Here is an 18894-nt window from a genome sequence, read left to right on the forward strand (position 1 = left end):
TAAGTATAAAATTTCAGCATCTTTCATAACTTCCAAAGTAATAATAGCACAGCCATAATATGGACATATTTAGTTTGCTCAGATAATTTGTAACATTTCAAGTCCAGACACCCCTATGTCAGGTCATATGGGAAACCACTGGTACCCCTTATTCCTCCCAGGTAAACTAGACATTGGAGACATGGCATGTTTATATCTGTTTTGAAGGAAATCTCACGTTGAATAATAATATGGATATTTTCAGTCTGTAAACACTATAGATGCAGAGATATGAATATGTATCACAAAGTTTACCTGGGACATGGTCATGAATGTAGACACCTCCCAGCAACCAACCCCTAAACAAGATGACCAGAGGATTGGTCACTGTTTGCTGTCAACACCCCTTTGATCTGACAGAAAAGGAAGCTGCCAAGACAATGGTCAGTTCTCCTTTTACCATCCAAGTAGTAACATCTGCCAAGTTTGAGAACCGATTACCCAGCTCATCGATCAAACGTTGATCAACCCTCAAACGTTAATTGCAAGTATTCTTCCTCCCCAATTCTACCTTATTTGTTTGTGGCTGTATATTGTCTTTATCTCTTTGAAACATCTTTTTTCTGTAAATGTTTCATTTGCACCAACTTTTACCTTTTCATAATAAACCCTTATGTTGAAGAGTGTTAACCTTGTCTCCAAAGCTCTTAATGCAAGCTGTAAACGAACCTCCCTCTTAAAGAGCACTACTGTTGAGGAGTAAGGCCTCTGAGCAGACCTGTCAGTGGTGGCAGTGTGTTTTGGAGACACTTATTCTAAAATTATAATTGATATTGCTAAAATTACGAGTCTCTCCCCTGACTCGGTCTAAACGGGGGTGGTCACAGTTAAAGGGTTAATTGCGTAATTTGCCCAGTGACAATCGCTCTTAGGCTGTTGGCACCTAGATTGTGGTCCTGCAAGCTGGAAAATCTTTGTGCTGGGCGCAGCTGAAAGTGGCATTGTTATATTAGTGACAGCGTGGTATGAGGTTGGCCGGTCCTTCATCATGAGTTAGCAAGGAGGGCAGGGATCTGACACCCGCGTTCATCACAGTGCCTTCTAAGTATGAACTGTAAAAACTTTATGGTACAATAAATAAAAACATTCACATTGAGGTTAAAAATGATCAGCATGAGGATAGTCCATAAAGTTTCTACAGTTCATACTTAGAAGCTGTTTTTCTACATGTTTTGGAGTGTGCTTCTGCTATCCTGAAGAGGCTGGCCGTGTGCTATGGACTGTTTCTTCTTCACCCCTGGATATCATCATCCATCTTGCACGGTTTTTGTTTTTCCCTGATCTCCACCCTTTACAATATCACAGACTCAGGTTCTCTGGCATCATTTGAACTACAGTTTGCGCCAGAACTACCCCCATTTCCTTTTGTAAGACTAGAAAGTGGAGATGTGTTGATTGTGCCACCTTTCCCAGGAGGCCTTTGTAAGACTTTGATCTTGTGTCCATTGGCATATTTTTTTTATATTAACTCTCCAGAATGAGCACTGCTTATTACATTTTCCTGATTAAGAGCCCTTGCACACTAGGGCGGTTTGCAGGCGCTATTGCGCTAATAATAGCGCCTGCAAACTGCCCCGAAAGTGCCGCTGCTTTCATTCCAGTGTGAAAGCCCCGAGGGCTTGCACACTGGAGCGATGCGCTGGCAGGACGGTAAAAAAAGTCCTGCCAGCAGCATCTTCGGAGCGGTGAAGGAGCGGTGTGTATACCGCTCCCTTACCGCTCCTGCCCATTGAAATCAATGGGACGGCGTGGCTATACCGCCGGCAAAGCGCCTCTGCAGAGGTGCTTTGCGGTGGTATTTAACCCTTTCTTGGCCGCTAGCGGGGGGTAAAACCGCCCCGCTAGCGGCCGCATACCAACGGTAAAACGCCGCTAATAATAGTGGCGTTTTACCGCTGACGCCACCCCCCGCCCCAGTGTGCAAGGGCTCTAAGACAAGTGGCAGGATTAAGTAAGGATCCCTTTATGTCTCTAGAAAATGGGGATAGAGGAGTGGTTGGTTATGATTGAGACTTCTGCATTGAAAGTTGTCAAGCTCTCATTGGATGAACCTTCCAACTCATATTTGTAGACAGAGGGAATAAAAATGGCTGTAAGCTATGGTGATCATTCTGTCAGGGAAGCCATGTTCACAGTGCAGACAGAGTTTTGCAGAACATACATATGTACATGCAAAGTCCAGCAACTGGCTGGACAAATGTGCATAGTCGCGGACATGGGAGCGTGCGCCTGTCACTGATGTTGGCGCCAAGTGGGCTATTTAAACAAGTTTTTGTATGGACCCTTTGATATTTGGTCTACAGCTTCTGTGTGTGTTCTAGATTCCTGTGTTGACCTCTGATCCTGATCGGGCTTACTTCTGACCTGTGTTTGTCTGCTACAGTACCTGCCTGACCTCGGCTTGTCTTTGAAATTCTGCTTCTGCCTTCTGTTTCTGCTTGGCTGACTTGGCTTGTGACCCGACCATCCTGCTGTCTTCCGTCTATGCCTGATCTGTCTGACCGTTACCGACCCAACTTATCTGACTCTGCATCTTGCTCATCTAGCCTGCTACAGCTCTCAGTCTGGCAAGCCCTCATCTGGTTCCTGTTTCCAACTACCTACTATAGTCTGCTGCCAGCCAAGCCCAGTGCCAGCTCATCTACTACCAGCCTGCTTTGCTGCCACATCCACTTGCTGACTGCTTCCACACAGACTACTGGACTGATTACAGACATGCATACACTATATTACCAAAAATGTTGCGAACCTGCCTTTACACGCACATGAACCTTAATGGCATGCCAGTCTTAATCCGTAGGGTTCAATATTAAGTTGGCCCACCCTTTGCAGCTATATCAGCTTTAACTCTTCTGGGAAGGCTGTTCACAAGGCTTAGGAGTCTATCTATGGGAATGTTTGACCATTCTTCCAGAAGTGCATTTATGAGGTCAGGCACTGATGTTGGATGAGAAGGCCAGGCTCGCAGTCTCTTCTTCATCTCAAAGGTGTTCTATTGGGTTGAGGTCAGGACTTACTTTGTGCACTGGTCCAAATCATTTGCTGGAGGGGGAATTATGGTGTGGGGCTGCTTTTCAGGGGTTGAGCCTGGCCCCTAATTTCCATTGAAGGGAACTCTTAAGGTATCAGCATACCAAGACATTTTGGACAATTTCATGCTCCCAACTTTGTGGGAACAGTTTGGGGATGATCCCTTCCTGTTCCAACATGACTGCGCACAAGTGCACAAACAAGGTCCATAAAGACATGGATGAGCGCGTTTGGGTGGAAGAACTTGACTAGCCTGCACAGAGTCCTGACCTCAACCCAATAGAACACCTTTGTGATGAATAAGAGTGGAGACTGTGAGCCAGACCTTCTTGTCCAACATCAGTGCCTGGCCTCACAAATGCGCTTCTGGAAGAATAATCAAACATGACCATAGACACACTCCTAAACCTTGGTGCTGTTATAGCTGCAAAGGGTGGGCCAACTCAATATTGAACCGTACGGACTAAGACTGGGATGTAATTAAAATTTATGTGCGTGTAAAGGCAGGCATCCCAATACTTTTGGTAATATAGTGTACATCGTGGTGCTCCTGTGGCTGCTGTCCCACTACCAGTGGCCCCGAGCCTAAGATGTATGAGAGGCCTTCCTCTACACTTCAGGCTTACTGCCCAGGTACGTGACACATTCTCTCCTATGTTAGAAGAGCAAAGTGGATTGAAACTTCATGTGTATCCCCAGTAACTATATAACTTCACAATTTTGATGATGATGTCTGCAGAGTTTAGTCATTTTCTGGCTGCCCCAACAAATTGGGTGCCTCTGCAAGCGTTTAACAGGGCCTCAAAAGGCAATGAAAAGTAGAAGGGTAGTTATAGAACTTGAACTATTAACAAATTAATGGGGTGGGCAACTACATGGCAAATGAGGTTCAATATAGAAAAATGTAAAATAATGCATTTGGGTGGCAAAAATATGAATGCAATCTATACACTAGGGGAAGAACCTCTGGGGGAATCTAGGATTGAAAAGGACCTGGGGGTCCTAGTAGATGATAGGCTCAGCAATGGCATGCAATGCTAAGCTGCTGCTAACAAAGCAAACAGAATATTAGCATGCATTAAAAAAGGGGATTAATTCCAGAGATAAAACGATAATTCTCCCGCTCTACGAGACTCTGTTCCGGCCGCACCTAGAGTATGCTGTCCAGTTCTGGGCACCAGTCCTCAGGAAGGATGTACTGGAAATGGAGCGAGTACAAAGAAGGGCAACAAAGCTTATAAAGGGTCTGGAGGATATTAGTTATGAGGAAAGGTTGCGAGCACTGAACCTATTCTCTCTGGAGAAGAGATGCTTGAAAGGGGAAATGCTTTCAATATACAAATACCGTACTGGTGACCCCACAATAGGGATAAAACTTTTTCGCGGAAGGGAGTTTAACAAGACTCGTGGCCACTCATTAAAATTAGAAGAAAAGAGGTTTAACCTTAAACTACGTAGAGGGTTCTTTACTGTATTAGGGCGTACACACGGTCGGACTATGTTCGGACATTCCGACAACAAAATCCTAGGATTTTTTCCGACGGATGTTGGCTCAAACTTGTTTTGCCTACACACGGTCACACAAAGTTGTCGGAATTTCTGATCGACAACCACGCTGTCACGTACACCACGTACGACGAGACTAGAAAAGGCCGGTTCAGAACCAAGCGCGGCACCCTTTGGACTCCTTTTGCTAATCTCGTGTTAGTAAAAGTTTGGTGAGAGACGATTCGCGCTTTTTCAGACTCGTGGCTTTCAGATCGTTTTCTGCCGTTCAGTTTGTGCTTGTGGGTTTGTATCTGCTCTTCAGTGCGTGCAGTCAGTTCGTATCGGAGTTTTCTGTGTGATCTTGCCTGCTCGTTGCTGTTTTTCAGGTCGCTCTTCACAGGCCTTGCTGTTCTTCAGTGCATTCTGTTACTTCGTTCTGAGCAGCCGACCGTTTTCTAGCCATGTTTCGTATGTGTACTCCTCGTAGAGTTCGTGCTGTGCGGGGGCTTGGTGTTGGGGTCCTGACCTTGACACAAGTCCAGTCCATGAACAGGGTGGGGAGGAGTTCATGGACCAAGAATTGGTTGCTTCAGCGTGACCAGTTCTCTCATATGTCTTTGCTCTGTGAGATCCGTGAGAATAATCCTGATGATTTCAGGAACTTTCTCAGGATGACGGACCCCGTATTTCACCGTTTGTTGGCTTCGCTGACCCCTTATATTAGCAGGCAGGATACCTGCATGAGGCAAGCCATCACTCTGGAGCAGAGGTTGGTCGCTACCTTGCGGTATTTGGCCACAGGGAGAAGCCTGCAGGACCTCAAGTTCTCGACAGGCATCTCCCCCCAGGCTCTTCTTGGTGGACATTTACTGCTTGTGTTTGTTTTAGCTGACCCTGACAGAAATGTGTGGAGTCTAGAAAATGTTGTGATTGTGTAACCTTATACAAAGCACTGTTGGCTGTTATTTACTAAATGCAAAGACACTTTTCACTACAAGTGCACTTGCAACTGCACTGAAACTGCACTTACATAGTTACATAGTTACATAGTAGGTGAGGTTGAAAAAAGACACAAGTCCATCAAGTCCAACCTATGTGTGTGATTATGTGTCAGTATTACATTATATATCCCTGTATGTTGCGGTCATTCAGGTGATTATCTAATAGTTTCTTGAAGCTATCAATGTTCCCCGCTGAGACCACCGCCTGTGGAAGGGAATTCCACATCCTTACCGCTCTTACAGTAAAGAACCCTCTACGTAGTTTAAGGTTAAACCTCTTTTCTTCTAATTGTAATGAGTGGCCCCGAGTCTTATTAAACTCTCTTCTGCAAAAAAGTTTTATCCCTATTGTGGGGTCACCAGTACAGTATTTGTAAAATGAAATCATATCCCCTCTCAAGCGTCTCTTCTCCAGAGAGAATAAGTTCAACGCTCGCAACCTTTCCTCATAACTAAGATCCTCCAGACCCTTTATTAGCTTTGTTGCCCTTCTTTGTACTCGCTCCATTTCCAGTACATCCTTCCTGAGGACTGGTGCCCAGAACTGGACAGCATACTCCAGGTGCGGCCGGACCAGAGTCTTGTAGAGCGGGAGAATTATCGTTTTATCTCTGGAGTTGACCCCCCTTTTAATACATGCCAATATTCTGTTTGCCTTATTAGCAGCAGCTTGGCATTGCATGCCATTGCTGAGCCTATCATCTACTAAGACCCCCAGGTCCTTTTCCATCCTAGATTCCCCCAGAGGTTCTCCCCCCAGTGTATAGATTGCATTCATATTTTTGCCACCCAAATGCATTATTTTACATTTTTCTACATTGAACCTCATTTGCCATGTAGTCGCCCACCCCATTAATTTGTTCAGGTCTTTTTGCAAGGTTTCCACATCCTGCGGAGAAGTTATTGCCCTGCTTAGCTTAGTATCGTCTGCAAATACAGAGATTGAACTGTTTATCCCATCCTCCAGATCATTTATAAACAAATTAAATAGGATTGGTCCCAGCACAGAACCCTGGGGAACCCCACTACCCACCCCTGACCATTCTGAGTACTCCCCATTTATCACCACCCTCTGAACACGCCCTTGTAGCCAGTTTTCAATCCATGTACTCACCCTATGGTCCATGCCAACGGACCCTATTTTGTACAGTAAACGTTTATGGGGAACTGTGTCAAATGCTTTTGCAAAATCCAGATACACCACGTCTACGGGCCTTCCTTTATCTAGATGGCAACTCACCTCCTCACAGAAGGTTAATAGATTGGTTTGGCAAGAACGATTCTTCATGAATCCATGCTGATTACTGCTAATGATATCATTCTTATTACTAAAATCTTGTATATAGTCCCTTATCATCCCCTCCAAGATTTTACATACTATTGATGTTAGGCTAACTGGTCTGTAATTCCCAGGGATGTTTTTTGGGCCCTTTTTAAATATTGGTGCTACATTGGCTTTTCTTCAATCAGCTGGTACCATTCCAGTCTTGTAGTGCAAAGTGGATTTGCCCTTAGGAAATTACCCCCATTTTCTCAGAAAACAACAATTACATCACCCCAAAAGTGTTGTAGCGGTGAGACAATAATCCACACATTCTTGATGAACAATCTTTTTAATACCTGCACAATCACATGTGCATTTACCAAAGGTTTTTCTGACAAACCAACATGTTTGTTGTATAACAATTTTTGTGGTGTCATTATCCAAAATCTAAATGTCCATTTTATAGAAAACAGGCCTGTGTAAAACCCACAAGAAAGACACAAATCTTGATCTCACAAAGTTCACATTTGGTAGAACTGGAAGGCAATGTCAGACATGAGTATTTAGGAACTGTGTTTGATATAGCGTTCAGATGGGGTGAAATCACCCCAGGAAAAGCCAAATTTGGAAGATGCACACAAATTTCACAATGTCAACATGTGCTATCTGCCATCACGGGGGATGAAGAGACGTGTTTTGGGGGAGAAAGCCCTTCCTCACCGCTACTTTATTATTGAGGAAGGGGTTGCACCCCCAAAACGCGTCCATTGATCTCTCGTGATGGCAGATAGCACATGTTGGCACACTGTGTGCATCCTCCAAATTTGGCTTTGGGAAAAATCACAAAAACATTTTGCACATTGTAGCACACAAAAGAAGAAATTGATTTGGAGGGGTTTTAAACTCGACCCAAAACATCAATGATGTTTTTATGTTTTGGAATAACATCATTGATGTTTTGCTTGATGTTTTCCAATTGTAAATTACACCCCATGATCTCCCCGATCAGGATTTGGGCACTTTCGGATGTGAAAGGATCTTCATCCACAACCTCACGATCACCTAAAAAGAGAGGAACCCCAAAATAAATTAGGTTTAAAAAAAATGCCGCCATCCATCTCTTATCTGAGCCTGTGGTCGCAGACACTCACCTGTTGTGGTGACTAGTTCCACCACATCTTCTTCCTCCTGCTCTTCTTGTGTTGGGTAGATTTCCCCTTCTACCAGAGGTGGGGGGTCTCTGGTCTCCTCGGATGAGGGGTGTCCTCCGAGTCTTTTCTCCCCTATGTAAAACAAAAATGGTATACTTAGCACACAGATATTTGATGGCAGAACTAGAAATAGGAAACATTGCTTGGAAGTGGGGTACAATTATCTATTTTAGCTGAGTTCCAAGATGTAGCTTTTTTAGTGTCCTTTGTCAAGCTGCAATACTTTACCTGTTTAGTACAAGCTTCACCGATGGAGATCCCCCTATAGTATACACTGGAGCACCTGTGTGGCCCCCTAATAAAAATGGTGTTCTTGTGTCCCATACTAGTGCTCCAGTGTCCAGATGTGAAAACAGCTGCTCAGTGTCCTCTCCTTACACAGAATCTAGTTTGCATTTCATTCTAGTAACAAAGCCATCTACACAACCCAATTCTTTGAAGCCAAGTATAGGGCGTCAAAATGGTGGCCAAATGCATATGGCCTAAACAATGGTATTTTATAGTCCGAAATAAAAATGTGTGATCCGAACGAATAATGTGCCCATGAACATGAAAGTTGCCATTTTAAACTGTACAACAGTTCCTAAAAGCACATGGAGCAGCACGAACGTAATAAACACAAAAAGAATAGGAACACAGCACAAATACTTACTTTTTTGCAGCACTCTCCGGATCTTTCTGTACTGCTCATGTTCTCGTAATTTCAGGTCCGACCACCGCTTCCTGAGCTGATCTTTCGATCGTCGTACCCCGAATTTCCGGTGCAGACTCCTGACCACTTTCACCATGATCTTGGCCTTTCGGACATTGGGGTTGGGGTAAGGCCCATACTTTCCATCATAGTCGGCCTTCTTCAGGATGTCCACTAGGGTTGTCCCGATACCGATACTAGTATCGGTATCGGCACCGATACCGAGCATTTGCCCAAGTACTTGTACTCGGGCAAATGCTCCCGATGCTTCCCCCGATACCTGAACTGTCAGCTGTGATCGGCGCGTGGGGGAGTTACAAGATTCTCCCCCAGCGGCTTTCACCAGCTTTAGTGACATACAGCAGTGATCGCTCACCGCTGTATGTCACTGCATCCTCCTCCGTGCCCCCTCCGTTCCTCTGTGCCTCTCCGCTGTCCCCTGCATTCTTCTCTCCTTATCTGTCCCCCTCCGTACTCCCCCTTTGTTCTTCTCTCCTTATCTGTCCCCCTCCGTACTCCCCCTTTGTTCTTCTCTCCTTATCTGTCCCCCTCCGTACTCCCCCTTTGTTCTTCTCTCCTTATCTGTCCCCCTCCGTACTCCCCCTCCGTTCCTCCGTCCTCCCCCTCCTTCCTTTGTGTATGGAGAGAGTCAGCTGACTCTGTCCATTCACATAACTGAAACATTGTAATCTCCTGTGATTACGATGTGTCAGTTTATGACTGGAGAGAAGCCGCTGCCTTCTCTCCATTCATTCTCAGTGCAGCTGACGCTGCAGAGAAAGGGACTGGGGAATCTCTATCCTCTCTCTCTTTCTCTGTCTCAAGGGGGAGATATCAGAGGTCTGTTAAGACCCCTGATATCTCACCAAAGCCCCCCAAAAGGGCTGATTAAAAAAACAAAAACAAAAAAAACAATAAAGAATAAAAAAATATTATTGTAAAAAATAAAAATTGTAAAAAAAAACAAAACACACACACATACAACGTTCACCCCCCCCCCCCCAAAAAAAAATAGCAAAAAAAAAACTGTCACGTGACATTAAAAAAAAAGTATCGGTAATCGGTATCGGCGAGTACTTGAAAAAAAGTATCGGTACTTGTACTCGGTCCTAAAAAAGTGGTATCGGGACAACCCTAATGTCCACCATCTCCAACATCTCCCCAAAGGACATATTTGAGTCCTTTAATCTCCTTCTGGATCGGGACGTTTCAGGCTCCGGCCTTTCCTCCTCCTCCTCGTTGCTACAATTAGCACGCACCTGCTGTCTATCCCCCATGTGCTCTTCCCCCACTGTGCCGAATGAAAAGGGGCGGGGAATAGACTAGAAAGAACGTCAGGGGTGGGCGGAGTTATACGCATGCGCAGTGTGTATAAATCGTAACACGCGCGCGTCTTACGTACGATCTGTGAGCGGAGGAAGGAGCATCGGAGACGCCGATCGTGCTAACGAAGGTAGGATCTAAACTTGGGCCTATACTGCTTCGAAATGGAAGCCTATATTGTAACAAGATTAGGGGAGTTTGGCCTGACATTAGGGTTTATCTTGTGTTGTGTCTTGCAGAGAAAATGGATGGGTTCAACGACCACAATTTCCTGCCCCTGTTTATTGACAAGTACAGGGAGCTGCCCTGTCTGTGGCAGGTGAGACACCCCCACTATAACCACAAACAGAAGAGGCAGGCAGCGCTGGAGAAACTGCTGGAGTTGGTGAAGCCGGTGGTCCCCACAGCAACCATCCCTTATTTAAAAGCTAAAATTGGTGGCCTGAGGAGCACATATCTTAGGGAGCGCAAGAAGGTCACGGATTCCCAGAGATCCGGAGCTGCAGCAGATGACGTTTATGTCCCCAGGCTGTGGTACTACGAGAGACTGTGATTTCTGTCAGACCACACTGAAGTCAGGGAATCCCTCTCCACTCTTCCTTCCACTCTTCCTTCCACCCCAGCTGAGGCTTCCGATGTCCAACCTGGGCCTTCCAGCCAGGAAGAAGTGGAGGAGCCCAGCTGGAGTCAGTTATAGCATTCTTCTACAGATTTCTGGGCAATAAATAAATGATGTTTACTAGATGTTATTATTGATCACTAATTGCTGATTCAAAAAAGTGTTTTACATATCAATAGACAGTAGTGGGCACCCAAAATTGGGACAAGAATGCAAAATGCTGGGCTCAGAAGGATAGTCTGTTATATTTGTTAACATTCAATTTGCAGCAGTCAGGAGGTGAAAATTGTGTGTGATTGATGTAAAAAATACTAAAACTATGTCCCTTTTTCATACACAGGAAGACCTCAGCCAGGAGGAGGCTGTGGAATGTGGCAGTCAGGAGGAGGCGGAGATTAGTGTCAGCCAGGAGGAGGCGGGGATTAGTGTCAGCCAGGAGGAGGCGGGGCTAAGTGTCAGCCAAGAGAAGCCTGGGACAAGTCGCAGCCTGACTGAGTCTCAGGTCCCTCCCCTCCGCCTGCCACATAAACGAGCCAGGAAGGCCACTCCCAGTCCTGTGCAGGATTCAGCATACAGGCTGATCCAGGAGGCTTCTGCGTCCCTCAGAGCCTTCCCCAGTCCTGCAGAGGCCTTTGCCTGCATCGCTGCCACCAAATTGCAGGGCATGCAGGAGGGCCAACGCAAGCTCTCTGAGGACCTGATTTATAAAGTCCTACGTAAGGGGGAGAGTGGGGAACTGACACCCAAGACGGATGTCATTGAGATCGATGATCCTCCTCCTCCTCCTCCTCCTGCTGCCACAACTCCACCACCACAGCCAAAGCCTGTAAGGAAGCGTGGAAGGAAGACCAAAGAGTGATTGCCCTGGGTTGAGTCTGGTCTGACAAAAGCTGCAGTCTCTCGTATGACCACAGCCTGGGGACACAGATGTCATCTGCTGCTTTCCGGATCTCTGGGACTTCTGGACCAGACTGCCCTCCCTTAGATAAGGACTCCTCAGGCCACCAATTTTGCTTTTAAATAATTGATGTCTGCCCTGGGGGTCCAAGGCTTCACCCACTTCTGCAGTTTCTCCAGCGTTGCCTCCCTCTTTGTTTTTTTATAGTTGTGACCCCTTAATAAAATTTTTTTAGGTAAATTCTACTCTCCTGTGTGTGTTTTCATCCAAAAAGGACAGTTTGTTGGTTACGATTCAGGTACATTTCTAACATAAAATGTGAAATTAACAAGGGACAACAACACCAAACAATCTCCTACAGATTAAATAGAACAACATATCAATGGTGTTGTGGGAACTTGTCCCAAAAAACACACAAACATTTTCGGGAGTACAAATCAAAATCACCAAAAAAAAAAAAAAAAAAAAAAGAGAAACACAAAAAAAGATTCTACATTAAAGGCAAAAAAATAAAATATACAAAAATATGTTGTCAGATGTGAGAAATCAAAATATATTGAGGGAATCCCGATAAATAGTAACGAAAGAAGTTTGTGAGAAGTGTGTGTGAATATGAGCAGCAAAACTACTTTATTCTTGTCACATTATAAAGAAGAAGAGAGTGCGCTGTATTAAACCATTTTGAACATTGCAGCGTGACGAAAGTGCTGTATCCATTCTGAACGCTAAGTTTACCAGAACGAGCTGTCCCGTCTCAGAATTTCTTCTGAGCATGCATGGCACTTTGTGCGTCGGAACAGGCCACACACGGTCGGAATTGACGCGATCGGATTTTGTTGTCGGAAAATTTTATCTCCTGCTGTCCAACTTTGTGTGTCGGAAAATCCGATGGAAAATGTCCGATGGCGCCCACACACGGTCGGAATTTCCGACAACACGCTCCGATCGGACATTTTCCATCGGAAAATCCGACCGTGTGTACGGGGCATAAGAGTGGCAAGGTTGTGGAATTCCCTTCCACAGGCGGTGGTCTCAGCGAGGAGCATCGATAGTTTCAAGAAACTATTAGATAAGCACCTGAACGACCACAACATACAGGGATTTACAAGGTATTACTGACATATAATCACACATAGGTTGGACTTGATGGACTTGTGTCTTATTCCAACCTCACCTACTATGTAACTATGTACAGTAACTACCCAGAGGCTCAATATCCTCATTATGAACAGTTTTGGTGGTTTTCAAAATTAATATGATTGCCCAAAACTTGCTGCTTGGGGCAGGGTGGCCGCTGTGTACATGCTCATGTATATATATATGTGATCCCACACTTCCAGGTAGCGGAAATGCGCAGCGGTGATTCGCTCCTGCAGGAGCCGATCAGTGGGTACCGCAGACTCGATGTCCATCGGCACCCACTGATCTTCATTACAGAGGCAGAATGGCAGGCTGCCTATGTAAACAAGGCAGATTGCCGTTCTGTCAGTAGGGAAGGCATGGATCCTGGACTAGGGATGAGCCGAACACCCCCCCAGTGTCGTTCACATCAGAACATGCGAACAGGCAAAAAGTTTTAGCGAACATGCAAACCCTATTAAAGTCTATGGGACACGAACATGAAAAATCAAAAGTGCTAATTTTAAAGGCTTATATGTAAGCTATTGCCGCAAGAACTGTATAGGGCCCGGGTACTGCCCTAGGGGACATGTATCAATGCAAACAAACGTTTTTAAAGCGGCCGTTTTTTCAGAAGCAGAGATTTTATTAATGCTTAAAGTGAAACAATAAAAATGAAATATTCCTTTAAAAGTCATGCCTGGGGGGTCCCCTTGTTCTGCCTGTAAAGTGGCGCATCTGTGTGATGTGTAGAACAGTGCCACAGCAAAATGACATTTCTAAAGGAAAAAAATTTTAAAAAACTTAAAAAACTCGCGGCTGTAATGTATTGCCGGCTCCAAGCAATATAGATGAAAAATCAATGAAAAATTTGGGGTGAGTTCACCCCCCCAGTCCATATCAGGCCCTTTGGGTCTGGTATAGATTTTAAGGGGAACGCCGTGCCAAAATGTAAAAAAAAAATGGTGTTCCCCCCCTAAAATCTATACCAAACCCTTATCCGAGCAAGCAGCCTGACAGGCCAGGAAAGGGGGGGATGAGCAAATGCCCCCCCAACCATACCAGGCATGGGTCCCCCCATAAGGGGAACTACATGCCAAAATAAAAAAAAACAGCGTGGGCCCCCCCCCCACTCAATCCTAGGCCCTTTGGGTCTGGCATAGAGGGAACTCCATGGCAAAAGTTACAAAAATTGGTGTGGGGTCTCCCCAAAATCCATACCAGACCCTTATCCGAGCAAGCAGCTTGGCAGGCCAGGAAAGAGGGGGAACAAGCGATGGCGCCCCCCTCCTGAACCATACCAGGCTGCTTGCCCTTAACATGGGGAGGGTGCATTGAGGCCCCCCCAAAGCACCTTGTCCCCATGTTGATGGGGACAAGGGCCTCCTCCCCACAACCCTGGCCCGGTGGTTATGAGGGTCTGTGGGTGGGGGGCTTATCGGAATCTATAAGCCCCCTTTAACAAGGGGCCCCAGATCCCTCCCCCCATGTGAATGGGTATGGGGTTCTAGTAAAAACCACAAAAGACAGTTTTTGACAATTCCTTTATTAAAAAAGAAAAAAGTGTCCCGCAATGTCCATCCATCTTCAATCACGCCGCCCGACAGACCCGAAAAATAGAAAAAAAACGGAAAAACTTTGCCTCCATGGGAGGCCTCCTGCGACTGTCTTTTGGCTATGACAGCTGTTATATAGGCAAGGGTGGGGCCACCTGCTGACATAACCAGATGACCCTGCCCCTTCTGATCTCACATGATGTCAGAAGGGGGCGTGGTCACTCAGTTACATCACTGGGTGGCTCCGCCCTTACCTTTATAACAGCTGTCATAGCCAAGAGACAGCAGTCGCCAGGAGGCCTCCCGTCAATGCCGAGCTTTTTTTTTTCTATTTTTCGGGTCAGTCGGGCAGCGTGATTGAAGAAGGATGGACATCGCAGGACACATTTTTTCTTTTTTAATGAAGGAATTGTCAAAAACTGTCTATTGTGGTTTTTACTTTTTGACACTTTTTTGGTGAATGGCACTGATACCCATTCACATAGGGGGGTGGGATCTGGGGGCCCCCTTGTTAAAGGGGGCTTCCAGATTCAGATAAGCCACCCGCCCGCAGACCCCCACAACCACCAGGTCAGGGTTGTGGGGAAGAAGCCCTTGTCCCCATAAACATGGGGACAAGGTGCTTTGGAGGGATTCCAAAGCACCCTCCCCCTGTTGAGGGCAAGCGGCCTGGTATAGTTCAGGAGGGGGGTGCCATCACTTGTTCCCCCATTTCCTGGCCTGCCAAGCTGCTTGCTCGGATAAGGGTCTGGTATGGATTTTGGGGGGGACCCCACGCCAATTTTTATTTAACTTTTGGCGCGGAGTTCCCCTTAAAATCAATGCCAGACCCAAAGGGCCTGGTATGGATTTTAAAAGGGGGAGCCCCACGCTGTTTTTTTTTTAATTTTGGCATGTAGTTCCCCTTATGGGGGGACCCCGTGCCATTTTTTTCTTAATTATGTCATAGGGTTGCCCTTAGCCACTTCAATACACTGTATTATATACTCTGCACTGACTGCACTGTATATATAGTATCTCACAAAAGTGAGTACACCCCTCACATTTTTGTAAATATTTTATTATATCTCTTCATGTGACAACACTGAAGAAATGACACTTTTCTACAATGTAAAGTAGTGAGTGTACAGCTTGTATAACAGTGTAAATTTGCTGTCTCCTCAAAATAACTCAACACACAGCCATTAATGTCTAAACTGCTGGCAACAAAAGTGTGTACACCCCTAAGTGAAAATGTCCAAATTGGGCCCGAATAGCCATTTTCCCTCCCCAGTGTCATGTAACTTGCTAGTGTTACAAGGTCTCAAGTGTGAATGAGGAGCAGGTGTGGTAAATTTGGTGTTATCACTCTCACTCTCTCATACTGGTCACTGGAAGTTCAACATGGCACCTCATGGCAAAGAACTCTCTGAGGATCTGAAAAAAATAATTGTTGCTCTACATAAAGATGGCCTAGGCTATACAGAAATTGCCAAGACCCTGAAACTGAGCTGCAGCACAGTGGTCAAGACCATACAGTGATTTAACAGGACAGGTTCCACTCAGAACAGGCCTCGCCATGGTTGACCAAGGAAGTTGGGTGCACGTGGTCAGCGTCATATCTAGAAGTTGTCTTTGGGAAATATACCTACATGTGCTGCCTGCATTGTTGCAGAGGTTGAAGGGGTGGGGGGTCAGCCTGTCAGTGCCCAGACCATATGCCGCATACTGCATCAAATTGGTCTGCATGGCTGTCATCCCAGAAGGAAGCCTCTTCTAAAGATGATGCACAAGAAAGCCCGCAAACAGTTTGCTGAAGACAAGCAGACTAAGGACATGGATTACTTGAACCATGTCCTGTGGTCTGATGAGACCAAGAGAAACGTATTTGGTTCAGATGGTGTCAAGTGTGTGTGCTTCCGGCACTGGAGAGCTACAGTTTATTGAGGGAACCATGAATGCCAACATGTACTGTGACATACTGAAGCAGAGCATGATCCCTACCCTTCCGAGACAGGGCTGCAGGGCAGTATTCCAACATGATAATGACCCCAAACACACCTCCAAGATGACCACTGCCTTGCTAAAGAAACTGAAGGTAAAGATGATGGACTGGCCAAGCATGTCTCCAGACTTAAACCCTATTGAGCATCCTCAAATGGATGGTGGAGGAGTGCAAGGTCTCTAACATCCACCAGCTCCATGATGTTGTCATGGAGGAGTGGAAGAGGACTTCAGTGGCAACCTGTGAAGCTCTGGTGAACTCCATCCCCAAGGGGGTTAAGGCAGTGCTGGAAAATAATGGTGGCCACACAAAATATTAACACTTTGGGCCCAATTTGGACATTTTCACTTAGGGGTGTACTCACTTTTGTTGCCAGCAGTTTAGACATTAATGGCTGTGTGTTGAGTTATTTTGAGGGAACAGCAAATTTACACTGTTATACAAGCTGTACACTCACTGCTTTACATTGTAGCAAAGTGTTATTTCTTCAGTGGTGTCACATGAAAAGATATAAAAAATATTTACAAAAATGTGAGGGGTGTACTCACTTTTGTGAGATACTGTATATATATATATATATATATATATATATATATATATATATATGGCCACCGTGTAAGCAGCCTTATGTAGTGCAGGGCATGGACTTAGCTCCCTCAGCCATGATTGGCCAAAGGCACCCTGCAGATTGCGCTGTGATTGGGCACACACAGTACACAAACACCAGTTTGGGCACACAGTTAACCCTTTCATCACCCCCTGTTAACCCTTTCATCACCCATGTTAACCTCTTCTCAGCCAGTGTCATTAGTACAGTGACAGTGCATATTTTTAGCATTGATCACTGTATTAGTGTCACTGGTACCCAAAAAAAGTGTCAAAAGTGTCAGTAAGGCTACTTTCACACTGGGATGGTGAGAGCATCGGTGGTAAAGTGCTGCTAGTTTTAGCGGCGCTTTACCAACGTTTTAGCATCGCTTTTCGGACGCTGGTGGGGCACTTTTAACCCCCGCTAGGGGCTGAAGAAAGGGTTAATAGCACTTTGCAAACGCTTCGGCAGCTCTGCCCATAGATTTAAATGGGCAGGGGCAGTGAAGGAGCTGTGTATACACCGCTTCTCCACCACCCCAAAGATGCTGCTTGCAGTACTTTTTTTAAAGTCCCGCAAGTACACCGCTTCAGTGTGAAAGCAATTGGGGTTTCACAATAGAGTGACTGGAGAGGTGCTTTACAGGCACTTTGCAGGTGTTATTTTTAGCGCTAAAACACCTGTAAAGCGTCTCAGTGTGAAAGTGGCTTTAGTGTCCGATTTGTCCATCACAATATCGCAGTCCCGCTATAAAGCTACTTTCACACTGTATACACCGCTCCTCCACCACCCCTGCCTATTGAAATCAATGGGCAGCGTTGCTGAAGCACCTGCAAAGCGCTTCAGCAGCAGTGCTTTTGCGGGCGCTATTAACCTATTAATTAATATTCTGCCGCTAGCGGGGGTTAAAAGTGCCCCGCTAGCGGCCGAAAAACGCAGCTAAAATGACGGTAAAGCGCCGCTAAAACTAGCGGCACTTTACCGCCGATGCTCTCACCACCCCAGTGTGACAGTAGCCTTAGTCACTGATTGAAATCATCACTAGTGAAAAATAAATGAATACAAATTTCATAAATATATCCCATAGTTTGTGACTCTATAACTTTTGCGCAAACCAATCAATATATGCTTACTGGGATTTTTTTATCAAAAATATGTAGCAGAATACATATTGGCCTAAATTGATGAAGAAATTTGATTATTTACATTTTTTGTAGGATATGTTTTATACCAAAAAGTAAAAAATATTGTTTGTTTTTTTCAAAATTGGCGGTCTTTTTTTTGTTTATAGTGCAAAAAATAAAAACCGCAGAGGAGATCAAATGCCACCAAAAGAAATCTCTATTTGTGGGAGAAAAGGACATACATTTTATTTGGGTACAGTGTCGCATGACCACACAATTGTCAGTTAAAGTAACACAGTGCCATATCGTAAACAATGGCCTGGTCATGAAGGGGTGTAAATCTTCTGGCGCTGAAGTGGTTGGCTACTGACTCCCATTTGGCCAATTTGATAAATGAATGGGTTAAAAACGCTGTCACGTCCGCGCGTGCGCTGTTGGGGCGGCGCCGCGCACGCCTACCTCGGGGGGTCAGTATAGCACGTCTCTGCCTGTGCTGCTCACACCACAGCTGTGCCTCATTCTGACGCCAGCTGATTGGACTTCCTTACACTTTATCAACCAGCCCCACTCACTTCCTACCAAGGCGTTACAATCGCTGGACGTTTGGCTGTGAGGTTGTGGTTATCCATCCCTTTTTCCATTCAAGGTAGGACTTCTCAGTTACCTGTCCTGTTTTACTTTTACCTTCCTGGACATTTTAGTTCCAGGTACATTTACTACTCCCTTTTTTAGTCATACTAGTTACACTTTACCATTCCCAAGTCCGCTCTGACTCTGGGCTCTATCGGCTATTATTGGTACATCCATTCAGGCTTTACAAACAACACTTGTGTCCTTACCCTTATTTCATATACCATGTTTTTGTTTACAGTCATACCATCATACTGCTTATGTAATACTCACTATGGAAACACTCCATTATATACACGTATCATACTGGCTTTGGACATGTAATTGT

The sequence above is a fragment of the Aquarana catesbeiana genome, linkage group LG05, assembly GCF_042186555.1.
Source record: "Aquarana catesbeiana isolate 2022-GZ linkage group LG05, ASM4218655v1, whole genome shotgun sequence".
Classification (NCBI taxonomy): Eukaryota; Metazoa; Chordata; class Amphibia; order Anura; family Ranidae; genus Aquarana; species Aquarana catesbeiana.